Source organism: Rhopalosiphum maidis, chromosome 4 (assembly GCF_003676215.2).
Source record: "Rhopalosiphum maidis isolate BTI-1 chromosome 4, ASM367621v3, whole genome shotgun sequence".
NCBI classification, from domain to species: Eukaryota; Metazoa; Arthropoda; class Insecta; order Hemiptera; family Aphididae; genus Rhopalosiphum; species Rhopalosiphum maidis.
Genome location: NC_040880.1, coordinates 15,119 through 34,963, shown reverse-complemented (window position 1 = coordinate 34,963; position 19,845 = coordinate 15,119). Strand labels below are relative to the sequence as shown.

The 19,845-nt window shown below is 25.4% G+C and overlaps 1 protein-coding gene across 2 annotated transcripts in view; it reads right to left on the bottom strand.

Moving 5' to 3' along the window:
• The window catches only part of LOC113559602 (histone deacetylase Rpd3-like), a 32,898-nt gene extending 13,427 nt beyond the window's left edge, over window positions 1-19,471 (bottom strand). The window contains exons 1-2 of one of the 2 annotated variants that reach the window (XM_026965341.1): window positions 19,254-19,471; window positions 16,394-16,548 (exon numbers count right to left, since the gene is read on the bottom strand). The gene's annotated coding sequence lies outside the window, so the exon portion shown is untranslated. Of the gene's footprint in view, window positions 1-1,225; window positions 1,774-16,393; window positions 16,549-19,253 lie in introns of those variants that run through there. The other variant, XM_026965342.1, reaches the window with a different exon arrangement.
• Window positions 19,472-19,845: the final 374 nt, after the last annotated feature.

The following is a 19,845-nucleotide window of genomic DNA, read 5'->3' as shown; positions in this document are numbered from 1 at the left end:
TATATATATATATATATATTATCGAATAATTTTGATTGTAAGAGGTGACAATGTCCAAATAAAAATTATACTATATTTAATGTCATACCTACTAAATGTTATTATCCAAATTATTTTTAGAGATAATCATTGAATCCATTGTCTATTAAAAATAAAATAATATCTTCTCTTAATAAAAAATAACTATCTTTATATTGAGGTCAGCATTCATTCAGCAACATTAATCCACTCATGGTTCCTCATTTCTAGATATTAGATATAGCTGTCCTTACTCTGTTCTAATCAAATCTCAATTACCTATTACTTATTTTTTAGATTATTACCTTAAATATATAATACTCAATATTAATTAATTAATTAGCACTAATACCATAAATTATTTCATGCTAGTTGCAACGCCCCAGCTCATCATATCACAATCACATAATACAATTATCGCATGTAGTCAAGAACCATCTACTAAATCTACTTAATTGTACCCAACACCAAACAAAGATTTTTATACTGAATATACTTATAATTGTAATTTAAATAAATAAAATAAGTATTTATTAGAAATACAGGGACGGACTGCGACCCAATCAACCAACTGTTCTGCAAAAAAAATTGTCCCTAGTCTAAAGCATTATCACACCTATTAACTAAATAAAATATATTTATATTTTTGGATATACTGTTATTTAATTTTGATTCTCCTTAAAATGTAATGTATAATATATATATGTATATATTGTAAAGTTAAATTTTTTTTTTACTGATGTACCCAACAATAATTTATAATAAGTTTTTTATTTTAATTATTAAATATAATGAAATTGGTATATATATAGTTTTTACTTTAAATCATTGTTTAATAATATGAATATAAACATTGTTTATATAAATTAAAAAAAATACTGGCAAACAAACTAACAAATGCTATTTTAGCTCATACATAAAATATATCTGTAGTCTAATAATTACATACCTAGTAAACAGATTCAAAAACTAATCATTTAATAAACGAATTAATGTTAACATATAATAATCATAAAATATGTTCCTCTACCGTATGTATCTAACGAATTGTTGACAATTAATTATTTTATAAATCATAAATCAACTATGAAATAAATTATTTTATATAGGTACTTACTAATAGAATAATAATTAAGTTGATTAATGTACGCACAATATAATAAGAAAACATATGATATGTAATATATAAACTAAAAAATTAACTTACCAAAGGATTTTCTCATACAAATACAATTAAGCAACTTTGGTGTTTTTGTTCATTTGTTGCGTTATACAATAATCTAACTATTGGAAATTGAATAGGTAGTAAAAAGTAATTAGATACATATTAATAATATTAAAAGAAAAATGAATTTATCAGTTTTTTTTAAACAAAGCTTTTCAGGTCGGCCTTTTGGTTTTCTTCTATAATGTATTATTGTATTATGTATTTATTTAAGAGGACATCTCACCAGTCACCCGCATGTATTGTCACCGTCTTACACACGTACGACATGGTATTTAAATTTTAATATTAGAATGAATTGATCTATTATCAAACTTTTAAGCAAGAACATTGTCTGTGTTCTCTCGTTGGTTTTTTACGATATTTTAATTATTAAGTGAATTATGAGCATTTTAAAATACTTAATAATTTCATACTCATCTCACCTAAAAGTTTGATAATAGATCAATTCACTCTCATGTTGAAACTAAAAGCACACTATTGAAACTGGTGAACGAAAATTTACCATGTCGTACGTGTGTAAGACGGACTAGACGGAGACAACACATGCGGGTGAGACGTCCTCTTAAGTATTAAATCATAACTGTATTTAATTCTACACTAAGTATTAAGTAAACAAATTATTTCATATGCAAGGTGCACGACACTACGACAAACACAGAAATCAGAATCAGTAATATAATAGATATAATCATACTGTCATAGTATCATATCGACATACCTCAATATTAATATTGTAATAACTATTTTAGGAATATGTTTCCCGGTATTCGCCGACGGTGGTCGACTGCTGATAGCACAGCGATATATATATATGAATATTTTAATAATAATACACCGTTTCGCGAGTGGAGGTAAACTAGTCGCACATCCATCTTATCTGCCGCCGTCAATAGCACGTAAGCCAAAATTCTCACACTCTTTACCATCCGACGATTACGTATACGAGCAGATTTTTGCCGACCAAAAGCTTTACGATCGTGACCGAACAGGCGAAAATGGCGTGAGACTGTAAGAAGCGCATCGACCAACGATGAAAAACGTGTAAATAGTTAGTAAAGGTCTCATTAAAAACGGACTATAGCATATTGCGTGATATCATTAAATTAATTATATATTATTATTATAGATTGCTCAGTGGCAATACTCACTGTTATAGAAAATAATAATATGTTGCACGAGAGTTGAGTTCAATTGACTGCCAATAGGTGGCTACACGGGTAACGATATAATAATTGAAATAATAATTTATACTCTATAGTACATATTTATTATATTGTTTTATTTTTGGTTACGACCTAACGATCACGACGATCATAATACAAATTACAATGTTGTAACTTTTTTATTTACCTCACCACGCACCAAGTGCAATTGTGTAATGGCTAATGGCTAATTCGGATACTATAATAATATTTATTGTTTATTAATAATTGATTTTATTGATATAAAGTACCCATACAAGTATATTATAGTATGATGGTCAGAAATTGAAAACAAATAACAGTTATTTAGTTATGTAAATTGTAATTTATTTAAAACAACCTACAACATGTAATTTTGAAATACCAGATGATATTTAAAAAAATTCAAAATAAATAAAAACTGATGGTTTTCAAAATTTTTCAACTCAAAATAAATTTTTCTGTTTTTAAACATTATAAAATACATATTGACATTTCATTTTCAATAAAATTTGCTGTCTCTAGTGCGATATTAGTTTTTAATTTACCAGTAGCAACAGGTATTAACTTTACGAAGCTGCAACAGATCTACATTTATTAAGAATTTGTATTGCCTACTATCACGACATTTTTTGAAAAACGTTTGGAGCAATGTGAGCGAGCAGGTGCAGTTTTACACATTGCCCATGCAGTATTACTTTTTATGTGAATTTCATAAGGTTTTTTTTGTATCTCTAAATTAAATTCATTTATTTTCAATTTGTATTTTATCACCTAATAAATTATTCCGTAAGCTTTTTATCAAATTAAGTATATCATAAATTAAAAATAATTTTTAACCATTTATGTATATTGTCTACTAATGGGTTATTATATATTGTACCGAGTAATGAAAACATTCTTATATTTTATGATCCCTTACAACTATTCGAGTTTAGCCAACGACGTAACGTACTTTCACTAGGTAAAATAATTTTATGTTTAGCATAAATATTTTATATTATATCGATGACGATTTGTTATAAAGAGATAAAGATAATTATTTTTCTTCACTTGCTTACTATCCGCTGCTTACGCAATTTATGGTTAATTTGCATGGTAACTAAAATTTTTGAAATTATTGATGGACATTTGACTGATTGTAAAAATTGTTTTATACTAATTTTTTGTTTTGTTTATTTTTTTAATACGGTTTAAATTTATGTTTCAAAAACTTATTGTTGCCCTTTTATGTTTAGTAGCTTTCGCAATCGTATGCATCAGTTTTTTAACTGTAGATTTGGGGGAATTATTGATTCCGCCGGCTACTGTTTATAATATTTGCACATCCATTACACCGGACACTGTTTATGCCCCCCCCCTTGTATATTTATTTTAAAATATATAGACCTACATAATATACAATATATACTAATAAAATGTATAAAATGATAATAATAATTGTATATTTCAAAAATTGAATGTATAATCTAATTAATATAAATGTAATTACTTTTGGTAATATTTGAACACATGTTTTAAATACGAGTGAAAAGAAGAAAAGTGAATATATATAATATTTATTTAGAAATTGTATTATCATTCAAATCATTAAATACATTTTTAATATGTACTAATATTGTTTTTTTTTTTTATTTTTGTTAAAAGCACTATGCTAAATGCTAATTAAAAATAAAAATATTTATTCAGCGAAGTTAAAATTTTTTTTATAAAATTTAGACTATATTTTATAAAATATTCATAATATATATGTTCGTGCCGGGAACGTACAATAATAGGCTGTGCGCCCGGTCACCAAAAGCTTCGTTTGCACTATACATCGACCGACCTTTGTAAATTATGTGTATATATGTTTAGCACTCAGCAGGAAGTGGACAGGTTCGCCGAGCAAATCCTGTGAGTGCTAGTGTGTAGGTGGTATGTATAAACTTTAACTAGTGGACGAATAGGTAACTCTAATAAATTATGATAACTCAAATGTAAATAATAAAAAATATGCTGTATAATATTAATAATAAATACGGCCTTTTTGGCCCAACAGGTAAAAATGTATATAATAATATTTAATAAATAATTGGCGCAAATGTATAAATGTACAAAAATATAAATTATAAATATAATAACTGCGCCGAACAGAATAAAATATAGGTATAAAAGAAATAATAAATATAAGTTATGGCCCTTCTGGCTCAATAAGATAATTATAATATATTAACAGCTATCCCCCACTCATTTACCCACCGACAGCGACGCTATACGCGATTGCATATTATATGCAGCTATTTGAGCTGTAAACTCGTATACAATTGCTTAAATGGATGATTAATTTCAAACGTAATAGTTATTGTATCTTATGTACCTAGAAAAAAATTAATTAAAAAGACGTTAAAATATGCTAGAAAAAAATGTTTTTCCTTGTTTAACATACCGCGTAAATTTATAATTTTATTTTATATTACTATGTGCCTATAGTAATAACTAATTGTTCATTTGTACTTGTATATTTATGCAGCTTAAAGCTTAAATCACAATTATTGAATTACGAGATAGTTATATATAATATAAATATTAAATATACATATAATATATTTTGATTAATTAGCAATTAAATCTTGCCTACATTCAGAAATTATACGTCAGTTTAATTGACAAAAAACTATAACAGTTAAAAAAAAAATATGAAATGTAATAATTAATAATACTATAAAAATCTTGGGAAAAGGAAAATATTTTTTTATTTATTATATATATTATTTTTTAAATATTGATAAAGTTAGGCATTAACTAATTAGTTTTAATACATGATAACTTTCTCATTTAACAGTTATACAATAATTATTATATTACTTACATAATAATATTGTGTACAATATTATTAATAATACATTATTATATATATAATAATGCATGGACGGTAACAACGACGGCTTTACCGTGTAGATATAATTGGTATTCGGAAAAAAAATCACCGTACCAACTAAATACATTATTCGTTAATTTATTATGATTTACATAATTAAATATAATCATTACATTTAAAATCTAAAAATTGCTCTCCTGTAAAATTTAGAGTTTGTGACATACAACTTTTGGCCTTTTAGCCATTGATATAGTTTAATGGTTTAATCAAAGTTACGACGTTACGATATCTCATTTATATATATATATATATATATATATATTAAATAAAAATTATAAAAGAAAACGCGATGACCAAAACGTTTTTTACTGGACGTGTTCAACTAAATGTGGAACAAAAATTTGTACTGTTGAAACATTAAACGGAAAACACGAAATCGACGAGTTTTCTACATTTTCGGAAAATCAACACTCGCACGCAGCGGACCCAATTGCTATTGAAGCAAAAAAAAATTAAAGAAAATATTAAACAGCAAGCATTAACATCAAATATTGAAAAACCATTTAAATATACCATGCCGCTATTTAAGGCACTACAAAAACTATTTCATCTCACATTACTAAAGAATCAGCAAAATAAATTGTCAAACGTCAACGTCGTATTAACCTAAATCAAAATGAGCCCAAAACAATTCAATCAATAGATCCTCCACAGACATTATGTACAACATTATCTAATGAATATTTTTTAGTAAAAAAAACCGGATCTGCTTTATTATTTACAACAAAAGAAAATTGTAAATATCTCCAGGAATCTAAATGTTGATTAGCCAACGGAACATTTAAATCTTGCCCAAATATTTTTCAACAGCTTTATTGTATACATGTATCTATTAAACGTGGTAATGAAGAAATATATGTTCCATTAATGTATTGTCTTCTAGTTGGAAAAAGTCAATCAATATACAGTGAAATGTTTAACTTAAATAATCAGTATTACAACAAAAATAACATTGATGTAACGAGGAACACGGATTTTGAAATAGTTACAGATTTTGAAGTAGCCGCAATAAACGCAATCAATGAAGTTTATCCGTTTGCTATGCATTCAACATGTTTCTTTCATTTCTGCCAAAATATCTATAGAAAAATACAAAATGTTGGTTTATCTACAAAGTATTCAAATGATGCAGATTTTAATCTTTTAGCTAGACACATCCCCGCAATAGCATTTTTGCCGATTGACATGGTACGGTATTAGTCATTAGATAATTAAAACATTATTTTTAGTTATTTTAATAATTATTTTGATTATAGATTCAAGAAGCATGGTTTCTTTTAAAACCTCTGTTCAATAATAATTATGAAGAAAAAAGTCTAATAATCTATGTTGAAGAAACTTACATACTTGAAAAATCGGTATGAGAACAAGGGGTAGGCCTAATAATGTGCCTTCACGTAATCCTCCATTATTTTCACCAGACATTTAGTCAGTTTCCAATCGTGTTAGGTTAGAACTTCCGAGAACAAGCTGAATACAGCTAAATCGTGGCACAGAAAGTTAAATCGACTTACATCTCCTCATCCAGGTAAAAATTATATTTTTATATTTTTGTTTCATTAATATTTCATTTTATATATTTTATATATTTTTATTCAGGGCTTCACAAATTTATTACATTCGTGCAAAAAATTCAAACTGAAACTGAATCACAGATTGAAATGTTAATATCCGGTCATCAAATAAAGAAGAAGATATATGGTGTGGAACGCAATCTCAGATTGCAATCAAATTCAACAACGAATAAACGACAATCCTAATTATTGTAAATTGGAGTTTTTTAAAGCGATTGCATATAATTTAAGTTTTTAATTAATGATTTATAACTGCATAGGTATATTAATTTTACAAATATTTTTTTCTATTTTATTTATAATATTAAATATCTTTTTAATTTAAATATATAATACGACTTTTCGAACATATATCTATTCGAACAAATAACATTTCTAACACTCGTCATTCGAATACATGACCCGCTCCCGTATAATGTGTGTATATTTGTGCGTGTGTACTTAAACTACTAAAACGGATAAGTAACTAAATAAAATGGTAACTCAGTAGTTATAGTAAAATGTATATAATATAATAAAATTAATAATAATTACGATCCTTTTTGCCCAACACGTAAAATATAATAATTATAATTGCCAGTTCGGCATAACCAACAATAAATATGATTAAAATAATAATATAAAATTCAGTTTGTCGGTGCACGGCTGGCCAGCTGCAACCTATACCTATATAATAATTGCACACACGTGATACGTGAAACACTAAAATAAATAATATAACAAGTTGGCAATTCGCGCCTAAAGAATAAAATAATGATGAAATATAATTTCATCATATCAAAATATGAAGATCAGCACCAATAAAATAAAATATAATTGAATGGCGATTCGCGCACGTATAATATAAAAAGATAGAACTGTGGCGATTAGCGCACACAATATACATATAACACTAACAGTGGCGCCTTGTAATAAAATATAATAAAAAGGGGCGATTCGCGCTTTGCACAAATATGACAAAAACAAAACACTGGTGATTGACAATATAATATAGTAAAAAACGAACGCCGATTTAAGGGGATTGGAAGTGATGATTTTCTGTCTTTGTCTAACACACACGCAACATAGGATTATAGACGTGTTCTATTTCCAACGTATCGATTGATATTATAATGAAGCGATTTGAATTCGTCATCAAGTCTTCTTGAGATCGACTTTCCCACATTTTTGATTTTTTGATTTTTACTACTCCAAAAATTGAAATATGTCAATTTTTTAATATAATGTTTTTCGGATTTTGGGAGGATAAAATCAAAAATGTGGGAAAGTCGATCTCAAGTAGACTTATGCCATACGGGTATAGAATAAATAAAATTAATCTGTATTTATTCTGTGTTATGGGACAAGAAGTGCGGGCGACCGTGCTATTTCGCACACCAACGAGTCGGTGGCGGCAGACGTTAAGCCGTCGTTGCAGAACATTATATTTAATATTTCACATCACAAATTTAAATAAACAAAGATAAAACAATAATAATAATAAATACAATGTATGTGCGTGTGTGTGTAATCGGCCGGTGAGTATAAATAAATAATAATAATATAATATAATAAATAGTACAACATAATATAACATAATAACAACATTTATTCTGCGACAGAAACATGAAGTATATTTTTAAAATATCCTATAATATTGTTCCTCTTACCTAGGTTTTTAGTTTCATACATTCAATTACCCATGTATTTAATAATACATGAATAATACCATTATCTATATTCTTAATGGTTTCAGATTTGCCTTTTAAGGCGTTATCATAATTAATAAATAAATAACACTACATTGGTGATGGTTATTTTACACATTATATTCACAAGACTTATTTATATGATATTTGTTTTTTTTTTTATAGTCTGCAAAGGAAAAATTTCAGATAAACTATAATAACAGTGACTAACATGGACTACTCAATAGTCAATAGAGATGTGTCGTTCGCGTACTAACTATAGTTTAATATTGAACGATTCACTATAAAGTAAAATATATTCAGAACTGAATTAGTATAAAATTAAATGTTATACAGCACTGATTTCTCAACGACGATTATAAACAATGTATACTTCAATTATTTTATTATATTTTTAAACAATTAATAATAAAAATTAATTAAAATACAAATTACATAAAAGTCCCATAAATAAATAATAATACATTTATAAAACTCAAAAATGTTTAGTATTTTTTGAATTGGATGTTTTTTTTATGGGTGTAATAAAATGAAATAACAAATGCTTAAAATTGAATTTAAGAAAAAAATGATTTACATTTTCAATATGCTAAAATATTAAAAAAAAATAAAATACAATTTCCTTGGCTATTTAAATTTATGTTTAAATTCAAGGTGGATATATCCACTTTGTTTAATATTTACACAACTTTAAGGTTAAAATATAACACATCATTATCTAGCAAGTTGTCCATATTACACTATTGATAAATATCTGATCTTTGATTATCAAACATAGTTTGTCGTTTTAAAATAAATACAAAATAAAACAAAAGAATTACTTGATATAAAAATTATTGTGACTAATATAATTTCTTTTTACTTAACTCCATATAAGGTTTAGATGGTTTTTATTTATTGTCTTTTTAATGTATCAAGAAACTAATTACTTTTATACTATTTAAATTCAAATTTCATGTATAAAAAGAAAATAATGACTTCTTGGATAGTACCTTGGTTTCAAACTTACTATTTTTATTAATAAATTTAACTGTCTACACATGATTGTCGCATACAATGTAAAATCAAACAAACTTGAATCAACAACCACTCTGTCACTGTAATGCTAAATTGTATGTGCATTTTTAAAAAAACTTAATAGCAAATTTTACATTTTTAGACATATTTTTCTTTTTTTTGGTACACAAGGCATTTTAGTGTTATAACTAAATAAGTATCTAACAAAATTTAAATATATTATTCATTTATGAATAAACACCAAAACTTGATGTAGTCAAAGCCCAGTACTAAAAAGTATTGAAATATTTTTAATTGTAACAATGCTAGTTTTGTGAAAATCTGAACAAAATTAAATAGATAATTTTTCCTCATAATTTTATAATAGAATTCAATATCAATATATTTTATAAGTTTTCCATTAAACTATTCATAGAAAACTAACAATATTACAATAACACAATTTAAAAATAAACGTTAACAGATTTGAAATGTAATATATATTTGTTTAAATATAAACAGGTATTATAAATGTTCTAAATAGTTATTTTTGTTTGTTTACTCTGAAACATCCTATCTTTTTATGTCTATTATAGAATATATAGAGGAGTACCTCATAATAACTTATAGTACAATAAACTAAGTTTAATTGCCCATTTTGATATTATAATCAGTAAGAATTACAATTATATAATTTAATTAATTTAATTTTACTGATAACTTTAAAATTTAAAATATATATATTTTTTACCTGTCTTATTTTTAATATTTTTATTTATTTATTTTCATTTATTCTTCTCATATAAAATTCCAAATGGTATATTTACACTTCAATTAAAAGGAAACTCTTTGAAAGTATTGATGCTGATAAATGATAATGTTTCTAGTGAAGGTAAATAATACTCTAATACTTTTAAAAAATAATTTTAAAATATTTAAAAGTTCAATTTTCTAAAATTTATTTTAAAAAAAAATGTACCTACTGTTCTGTTGTTATGATAATTAATACTTATAATATAATTAATAAAAAGATTTTATTTTTATATTTTATAAGATACAATTCGTACTTCAGCATTCCCTTTTAAAGTCATTCGTTATATTTCATCTACCTATTCTCTAAAAAAAAGTCTTTGTAAATAATAATTCATAATATACCATTCAGCATTCATTCATAAATTGTGTCTTTTCCGGGCGGAAATGTTGTTCCATTTTGTAAAATTAATCTCAATAACTCTAAATTATTCTCTGATAATAAAGCTAATGGGGAATTAATATATATTAATACTTAAACATGATATAATCTTATATTTATATATCTCTAATATTAATCTTTTTTTTTCAAATGTATAATACCCTATCCCTATGTACTATGTAAATTGGACTAACGTCCGTTAAATAAATAAATAATAATAATAATAATATATTAATTATTAGGTAATTAATATTTCATTCAAATATTATAATATAAAATTCTAGGATCGAACTGTTAAACATACTTTTAGAAATTGTCAGAGCGATTATTCCTTAAATAATCACTAATAAAAACCTAATACAAAATTTAAACTGACTAATAAAGCAGTTGATTTAAATAAATTTTCACATACCTTAAATGATTCTATACATGAAATTGTATGAAATTATCATTTACCATTTATATTAGTTTAATAATATCATTATTAACAATATATTTTATTTCATTTTTATTTAATCTTCAATAATGGGCTCCACTGATAAGTTCCCCGTAGCCTTTTTTATGGTAATTTAAAGTTTTCTGTAGTTAACTAAGTACTAAGTTTTCTTAGTAATAATATGTACCTCCCCTCCCCTCAATAAAAAATCCTGGTCTAAATATAAATACCACAAATGTTATTATAACCATTTAATTGTAGTCTAGAAATGACAAACACTATAATAGCAATAATATATACAAGGTGAATTTTTTAAGCATACTCACCCCATTTTATGCTTAAATTTAGGGCGAGTAGTTTATGATTTATAAGTATTTAAAGTTTTGATGCGCGGAGTGGAGTGGTACGGAGTTACCCCACAAAATGTTTGTCCACTACTCCGCTTGTCAATACTTTAAAATATACGTGTAACCAGTGCCGGGTTAACTGATATGTTCCCCTTTACAAACCTTGTACTGTTTATAAAAACAGTGTTAAAATTGTTTAATCCTTAATTCATTAAAATATAATACATTGAATAAAATAAAAGTTATTGCATATGTCAAATAATGTTCAAAAAAATGTTCCGCCATTTATATTTAATAAACGATAAGTAAAAAAAATATAATGTAATAAATAGTAAAGAATCATAGTCTGAATAATATTATAAATTAGATTATTTACTAGTTTTAAAAATCCTTATATAAATATTAATTGCGACCTTATAATGAGTATTTTTCATTATTGTTTATTAAATAGTATAAAATACAATACAGTATATTTAATTCATTTTTATTATTAAAGAGTACGGAGTAGGTACTAATGTACTATTTTGTATACATTTGTGATTTGTTATTTTGTTTAAATTATAAATGTATTATTATGTACGTTAGTTTTTACCTTTTAAAAGAAACTTTGAATTTTATGTGCTTGAGAATAGTTTGTTTTATTTTTTTCTCAGATTTTTCTAGAAATTTAGCGTCACTATTAACTTAATTCGCTTTTCGCTCATATTTATTAAAAAAAAAAAAAATGCTGTTAACAAAAATGTTGTACGTTTGTTTTTCAGTCTATAATCTTTTTATTATAATATGACTTGACAAGACTGACTATGACTACGGTCTACGAGAATCGAGAGACGAATAATAAAATAATAGATAGTATAATAAAAATTAAAAACAATTGCTTGGTAGTATAAAAACAAACCATTTGAAACTATTAATATCAAATTTAATAATCTGTTGGTTATAATACAGTTATACAGACACAAACACGATTATGTTTCAATGTGTTCTGCTGTAAGCCTGTAAACATATTGTATACAAATTAAAATCAAAAATAATACGATAATAAGAACGAAAATAAAAATGCGTTGATTATTCGAGTTCTCTAATAACACAGGTTGCTAATAGACAATAGTATGGTCTTGACGTGAGAATTCAGTGATTGACTATGTAATAATATATTACTATTATTTTGTTACCACATTTTTTAATGATTATTCATAATTCATCTTAAAAATTAGAATACATTAGGAGACTTTAAAACTTTCATTTTAGTCGTTGAAAAATGTCCGCCCCTAAAAAATTGAGTGTCTGGACACCCCCTCCCCCCCGAACTGTAACTTTTGTCCATAGTATACTAATAAATTTGGAAATGTTTTTGGGGAACTACTGCATACGCTACTGGCGGAAACCCCGCTTGAAAAAATCCCGTTTGCGCTACTGCATGTGTATCTTGTGAATAATATAGGCCGCCGTTTGTACCAAGCATCCATCAACTTGACCACCATATAGTCATGTTTAGAATAAATTCGCAAATCTATCTACAGTATTTTTATGTGAAGCTACAATAAAAAACAGTTTATAGAAATCAAACAAATACAATAAAAAAAATATTCATAAAAAAAGGTAACATTGGATTTTAAATGTGCTCTATTAGATATTTCAAACGATTAGACCACGGTTAGAATTAACAAATTAGTGTAGTATTATTTGTATACGAATTGGCACCAAAATTTTTTTAAAAAAATAATTTAATTATAATTTCATTAGAATTATATGGCTTTTTGTCGTTAAAATATTATTAATTACCGTACACGCATTTGTGTTGATATCAATCATGATGGTTTTATGTAGAATTTAGATTTAGAAAACAACATAGAACTATACGACAAATAACCATCGTGGCTTTTTGTTGTGCTTCCCAATGATCGTGTCAACTAGGGCGTGTTTGATAACTATCCGGAAGATGGCGTATTTTGGTGAACACAATCTTATACGGACCGCCCACCCCTAAACCATATACCACGAAACCGATGCCTAACCTAATGGAACGCGCGTCGCACACTATTACACGAATGTGCAGTTGTTCAGTTTCCATTTTGCCAAGCATTCGCATGGTTGTGCATGTACCTGGGCAATTATCTTTGAAATTTTGTGGCATTTTAATTTTCAAAATAAAACGCTTTCGGTCACACCTGAGATTTTAATCAGAAAAGTAAGTCGTTTAATTAAATTGTTTATATAAAATAATAGGTATTAATGCTTATAATATCTACATATTATTAATTAATTTTAAATATTTTAATACTTACTTTCAATGCATTATACTTCTTTATTTTTTTAACATGTTAACAACCAAGTACAATAGTATAAGACTTTCGTTTAAATACCAAGTGTTTGTAAATGTATTATATCAGTTATTACTTATTAAATATTAATGGTCAGTAGTAATAATATTTTTAAGATAATTATTTTAATTACATTATAATATATACTACCTACCTAGTTATAATATATTTTTAAAATAATTTAGGATTTAAAAATCATTAAATTATCATTCTTTTAATATAATTATTTAAATTAGAAGAATCATACTATATGTATTGTTTTCGCCAAACAACCACATGGCCGTGGTACCTACTCGGCAGGTCGTGTAAGCGTCCTAAAATTCTACTAGGTAGCTGCAACGCAGTTGGTTATTCTGAAATATTTTTTTCTTGCTTTTTGTTCGATTTACTGACCTAAACATAAGAAATCGGTGAACGGATAACATCGGGCGCAATGTCCGTACATGTTTCCAGATTTATATTGTATTGTATTATGTTGTACCTATAGCATAGCATCAAAACAAAAAATCGATTTTCGCACACTAGTTTGTGGTGACAGACATATTATTGAGATGGGCACGAATTGTTAAATTACGAAATCCTACTAACATAAGTTACTACGCAGTACGCAGCAGGTAGTAGGTATACCTTTCTAAAATATCAATAGCACATTATATTTACCCCTCACCACCGCACAGAAACGACCTTTTCGTGGGACATATAATACATATAACGTATAACATAAAGCATTACCATAGCTATATAATATTATTTTATAATTTATAAAGTGAACAATATTAAGAGGGTGTCGACGCAATATTTGTTTTCTCTCTCTGATCCACATGCAACATTGAAAAAAGACTTTCACCTAAAATCGTTTTTTTTTTTTTTTATTATTTTTATGCAATTTTAGAGTAACATTATCTATTACAAAAATTATAAAGGATAATATTTTCGAGAGAATGACCTTATCGGTTTTATATTTTATTGTTATTTAATTTTATATTCGACTTTCAAAAAAAAAAAAAAAATAATTTAAATTATGTTTAAATTGTTTTGAGAGAATATTAAGACAAATCGATGTGTCATAATCTCAAAAATATAATTATCTATTGTTTTTGTAATAGGTGATTTTACTCTTAAGATTATTCAAAAATATAAAAAAATGATTCTGCATAAATGCGTTTTGTCTATGTTGCGCAGAACAAAGAAAGAAAATAAACAGTACGCTGATGACCTGACATCCTCTTAAGCCTTAGGTCCTTAGATATGCAATAGCATATATTTTGTTTTGACCTATTACTAAATAGAGTAGCAATCACTAGGTTGCTGCTAGTGATGGGTACTGCTACGTATCATTTGATTAAGAAACATCAACACACAATTATTTTATAAAAAAAAAATTATTATTATCCATTTTATGATGCATTTTTAATTTTTTTAATTTTATCTCAGCTTACTTTTTGTTATTTTAATTGTATGATAGGTGTTTTTATATAAATCCCTTTAGTAACTGTATAATTATTGAGATTGAAAGATAAATTTTTACGCCTTATTTTTTACATTGTCTTCAATTTCATATTGTTGTACAAGTAAAAGTTTCTTAATCAATCATTTAATAAATTAAATTATAGTTTTTAACGTGTACAATTTTATCAGGATAGTTAATTAATTTCATATATTTGACTATATGGGTAAATTATTGAATATTAAGTTTTTTCATCTATTTATATTTCAATTATCATAGTTTTATTTTTGTGATGAAGTCTATGAGAAATTAAAGACATTTTTATTAATATCTTAGAATTTTGTTGATTCAAAAACTGACAACTTAAATAAAAATTTACAAATAGGTATTGTTGATATTTTATTTTCAAGTAGGAAAGACATGTTTTAATAAACGTATTAGGTATAAATATTTCATTCAAAATGTATATTAGATATATAAATAGTGAATTGGTGACTTAATTTTGTAAAATTTTAATTTGAATGCATTTTTTTTTAGGGTTAATACACGTTTGCTTCAATAACCGCAGAAACCGTACATAATATAAATACAATGATGTAAGTATCTAATTAAAATTTATTAATACATAATATATTTACTAAATCTAATTTTTCTCATTGGTTCATGATTTAAAAAAAATGGAAAAGTTCGACTCCATGTAGATTTGTATAGGTAATCTATCTTATACATAAAACAACAGTGTAGATATTTTTGTAAACTTATTTAAATTACTTAAATTTTACCAATACTAGTAATTTCTAATTATTTAGGAAATTAAAAATAAATTATATGGTATCATTTCTATTAATTCATCTTATATTCAAAGAATATAATAAAAATTATCTTTAATATTTGTACTTATAATATCATTTATAAAATAAGATGAAATCTGATAGCACATTTTTATAAAAAAAAAATCTATCCCATTCACTAGCTACGCACAAATTATTATAATTCTTGCACCAATTAATATAACACCTATTTATAATATTAATGCACATACCATGTGTGTTTCAGGAACTTTTTAAAATTATTTCTTGTGTTATGGGCCAGCAGCACAGCTTTTGTAGCAACGACACCTGCTCCCGAGCGATCAGACCCATGGGAGGTGACACAACAATATTGTGGAGAATTACTTAAATCTGCTGTACAAATTGTCTGCAAAGGAAAGACACTAAAAAGTAATTTATTATTGTATGGTTTATATAATGATACAGTATGTGTAATTAGTCTAATGTGAAAAAAAAACAAAATTGTGTAGAGATTTATCATCAATAATTTTCAGTCCACATTGACATAAATATGATCTGTTGAGATTATTAGTATGAAAGTTATTATAAAAACAACACTTTTTATAGAAAAAAAATATATCAAATTTTGTTTTTAAAAAAATTTCTGAATTGAACTCCACAACTCAAAAATAAATAATAAATAGTAAAATTAGTATACAAAGTACAAAGTTAAAAAAAAAAATTAGACTAAATTTTCTTATCAATTATTAAATGTTTAATACTTTGTATCAAATCTAGTCTTATTTCATATTTATGTTGAACAACATAACTTTGGATTAATTAAATTAAATGTAAGTAAAATTCAATTGGATAGTTAGTATCAACAATTACACATGCCTTTCCCTACTGTGACTATTCATAGCATAATACCGTCCTACAGAATTTCATATTTATTATTATTAAAAAAAACATATTATAGTTAGTTATAAATATTACAAATAATTGAGTTAAAGGCACATACAATATTATACCTGTAGCTAAAAATAATTTCACAGTTGTGTTGTACTATTTTATTGGTAATAAAATTACTACTAATTTTAGTTTTCTAAAATATTTCACATCTCTATGGTCATCAGTTTCTTCATACATTTTAACTTTGATTATATAAATTATATTCTTCTTGAAGTTTTCCAAATATTCAAACCACATATAAAATTCCATAATCTAGAAACGATAAGTAAGTATTTGGAAAAGGGAATCTATGTATTAAAAATATGAGATAAAAAAACAACAAAAATGTAAATATCTAAAACTATTAAATTTAATAATAAAGAAGAATTAATATGTATTTTTAAAATTAAAATAAATATGGTTTTCAATTTTAATTGATACAAAATTGATATTTTATCTCTTTCTACTTTGTTTGAATCGAAAATTAATTTTGAATAACATAGAAACTAATGAACTCCTTCATAGAAATTACTTTTTAAAAATATGGGCGAGTGGGTACAATAAGTGTTGAATGAGTCACTGTATTGTCATGGTGGTTGTATTATACTTGTATACAGTGATATAATAATGAATACAACAATCGATACTGAATGAAGATGGTCCGTCAGCCTATAACTAAATATATTTCATGTTATGTTTTTTGATATTGCTATTAGATAAGTAATTTATATTATCTACCTACCATTAGTAATACACTAATACAATAAGTTGAATTAATTTTTGTCGAAAACATTGCATTTTAAAAAGTAATTATGTTTATAAAATGTAAAAATACAAATGAAAGTTCATGTTCCTTCAAATAATATTTTTGATTTATAAAAAAATAATGAAAAACGTTATTCATATTGAAAATATGTAATTTTGTCCAAGTTTTAAATTCAAATATTTATAAAAAAAATTGTGCATTGGTATTTTTAAATTTTGTTTCCAATATGAATTTATAAAGAAGTTTGAGTTTTAAATTTAAGCATTTCAAGTCTTAAAACCTATAAAAAATTTAAAATTGTATTATTATTTTACTGCAAAATATATTTTTTAATTAATGTATTGTTATGACTTTGACAAATTTGAACCACCTCAAATGCATAAAAAAAAAAAAACAAATGTGACGATGTTATTTTAGTTATGAGGTATTTTGTATTAATTTTTTAAAGATTTTAAGCGAATAATATGACATTTATTGGAAACTCTATAAACAATTGATAAATGGAAATATCTATAAAAAATTCAATAACATTTAAAATATTTAGTTTATTATATTATTTGTAGGAAATGCTTACATAAATATTTAATGAAACTTTCAAATAACTAGTTATTTATTTTTGAATCCCCCCTCTCAAATCATTTTACCTGATGTTTTTGAAAAATCCTAGGAATTTGACCTCCAAAGTATAAACTAGATTCTATTTTCTATCTGAATACTCAAACCATCCCCAAAATTAAAAATTATGGTATTTTTTTTTCTACTTATATCATGTATGAAGTGTATTTACGATACATACACAAACACACATCATTGTAAAATCAATACATTTATCGCACTTTGCTCAAAATCAAAATAATTTCATTACAAATGTATTGGTTTAAATAAAACGTAATAGAATTATTACATCATGCTGCTTACCTAACTAAATAATTGATTTTGTTATAGTATTTTGAGTTAGTTACTATTCAAAATTCTATTTAAAGACGAAAAGATAGCATAGCTATAATGTTACTTTTATCACCTATAAGTTATATAACGGCATAATATTATTATGATATATCAATGATTCTAATTTAATTATGGTTTCAGATACTGTGGAACAATTTGAAAGACAAGAAAGAAATAAATTTATTATAAATGCATGCTGTACAAAAGAATGCAATTTAAAATTTATTAAAGCACATTGTCCTGAACAACACACTAAGTAACTATACAATCTAATTTGTATTAATAATATTATAAAATGTGAAAGTTTAATCGTTAAGAATTAATTGTTGGTTATTGTAGTAACCACTTCAAAAATATTTGTTCGGAATAAATTTATGTATAGAAAGTTGTATTAATCTATTGAAGATCTACAATTATTATTTTAATTTTAAATTCTATCCCTAGTTATAATTATTTATTATTGTTACCTGTAAAAATACATTGGTACAGTGCCTAAAACTTCTTGAGCACTAAGTTCAATATGTTTTTTAAATTTGCAATGCTTTCCTTGCTTCAATTTCTGAATTATCAGGTGTATAGTTTTAATATAGTCTTTTTCGGTGTCATTAACTATTTGGCTAACTATTAAATAAATACGATCACATTATTACGTTTTACACTCGATACATCGCCAACTAATATTTTTGTTGAACTAATATAAATATAATTTGTAACACAAGAGTCTAAACATTTTTATTTTTAATACATTCGATATTAATGGCTGCTAGAAAACACACACACACATATATATATATATATATATATTTATTTAAACGTTACAGCATTCACGAAAATAAAACAGTGTTTAGTTTACATATTTGTAAAATTGTAAAAATGTAAAATGAATAAATTACATAAGCTACGACATCGCGTAGCGACACTAACTCGTTATGGTTTATGGTACGGTACTGTACGCGAGGTGGAGGAATGAAGACCGAGTATCGAAAGCTGCCACTGACGATGAGCGGCAGCACATGTCCGAGCGTAATTATACTTTTTTTTTACCGTAAAACATGGTTT